The 2147-nt window shown below is 41.0% G+C and overlaps 1 protein-coding gene across 1 annotated transcript in view; it reads left to right on the forward strand.

Moving 5' to 3' along the window:
• LOC106527772 (plexin-A2) overlaps window positions 1-2147 on the forward strand; it is a gene marked incomplete at its 5' end in the record, with an annotated part of 281724 nt that overhangs the window by 270495 nt on the left and 9082 nt on the right.

Genomic DNA, 2147 nt, shown 5'->3' on the forward strand with positions numbered 1-2147 from the left:
GTGGATAGGGGAGTCGTGCTCCAATGCATTGGCGGTTCAATTCCCCGCTATTCAATCACACGTCAAAGTGTCCCTGGGCAAGACACTGACCCCCCACTGCCTCTGATGTGTGTCCCAGCAGTGTATGAATGTGATTTAAAGCACTGACCAGTTGTCTGGTTTAGCTTTCGATAGACCTAGTAGAGTGAAGTGAACGGGTAAATGAGGACACAGACTGTAGTGTAAAGCTCTTTGAGTATCCTGGTTGGATATAAAGTTGCTATAAGTTTTTAAATGAATGAATAAACTAAACTAAACTACTGTATAAGTACAGTCCATTTGCCATATGCATTGCTTTAGTCAACAAGGATATTTTAAAAATTGCTGTAGAAATAAACTTTGACYTGACTTGAAATGTCTTCTCACTGCCACACATTATACAATTCATTAACCTTTATTTACACAGGCAAATCCCACTGAGATCACAGATCTCTTTTGCAAGGGCGGCCTGGGCCTGAAGGCATCCTCTTGTACATGTTTTTGGTCTGTGGGGGAAACTGAAGTACCCAGAAAAAAACCCACGCAAGCATGAGGAGAACATGCAAACTCCACATAGAAAGACCCCAGGTCCGATCCGGTGATCGAACCCAAGACCGTCTTACTGTGAGGTGTCAGTGCTAACCACTGAGCCATCAAGCTGCTTGTAAATAAGTAATAATAAATGTGCACGCGCAGCAAAAAACAATGCAAAACAATTCGATTTAGCTTTATATTATAATCCAATTTTTTGAGTTTGATGTAAAAGGGAATTGAATGCAGTATAATCCAACAAAGCAAATAAATGAATCTATTTTAGTTACTGATATTATTATTTTTAATATTTTAAATGGTAAATGACTTGAACTTATATAGTACCTTATCAAGACCATACAGACGCCAAAGCACTTTACACTTCACACATTCACACACTGGTGATGGTAAGCTACACTGTAGCCACAGCTACCCTGGAGCACACTGACAGAGACAGGGGCTGCCATGCACCGGTGCCACCGGACCCTCTGACCACCACCAACAGGCAAGGTGGATGAAGTGTCTTGCCTAAGGACACAATGACTGAGACGACTGGAATGGGGGATTGAACCTGCAACCCAGCRGTTACAGGACAACTCTCCTAACCACTCCACCACAGCTGCCCCACCTAAAGACTCTGTCTTCRTTTTGCAACACTTTTTTATAAAATCTGACTCACAACAAAACAGTACACAGCGTGCACATGGTAAAAAATACCACTAACCACTTTCTGACATTATCACTATAAACAAACCTGGTTATAATAAAAGTCATCTGTGAGGGAAATCTGTGAAACAGTGTCACTAGATCTGGGTTTATATCAGCAGTACTGCAGTTCTAGGTATAAACAGAAGGTTTTGCAACAGGGAAAATAACACCGCTWTCTAATCGCTTTCTATTAGTTGTAATGTGTGAAGCACTTTGACCAACAGCAGTTGTTTTAAACGTGCTATATAAATCAAGTTGACTTGACTTGTCTCCTTCCGCAAAAGCTGCACATTGAATGAAAGGTAACTTGATTGGYTACACAGCTGTGGTGTCAGAATAAAGCTCAGAGCTGATTGGTTGCTTCTARAGTCAACCACATGTATGTGGACGGGACATGCAACATGTAGAGCTTGCTGCACATTATTGGCTTTGGAGAAGCTATAAATCAACTTGGTTGGTCAAAAAGTGTCAATCAAAAGAAAACAAATCATTTTAACATACTTTTATTCAAATTTGAAGTCCCTTACAGGAAGTATCAACAAACTGGTGATGTCTGGTGGGTGGTATACTGCAGGTTCACAGGTTTTMAGCAAAAGTCAATAAATGTTTGATTCATCTTCAAACATTTGAGCCCCCTTCTCCATCCTGTCCTGCTCMCACAGTCCCATCCAGCAGTTCATGCTGTGCTTATTTGTTGTTTTACTCACGTGGAGCTAATTAACACAGCACAAGTGTCAGCACAGCAACAAAGTGCTGTAAAGCAGAGAAAGCATCTTAACTAGCACTAATCTCAGCTACCACTTCATGATTTAGGTCAGAGGTTCCCAAACTTTTTGTCTTCTGACTCACAAAATACCCATGGCAAAAACTTGTGACCCCAAATATTACTG

Source organism: Austrofundulus limnaeus, unplaced genomic scaffold (genome assembly GCF_001266775.1).
Source record: "Austrofundulus limnaeus strain Quisiro unplaced genomic scaffold, Austrofundulus_limnaeus-1.0 Scaffold342, whole genome shotgun sequence".
Classification (NCBI taxonomy): Eukaryota; Metazoa; Chordata; class Actinopteri; order Cyprinodontiformes; family Rivulidae; genus Austrofundulus; species Austrofundulus limnaeus.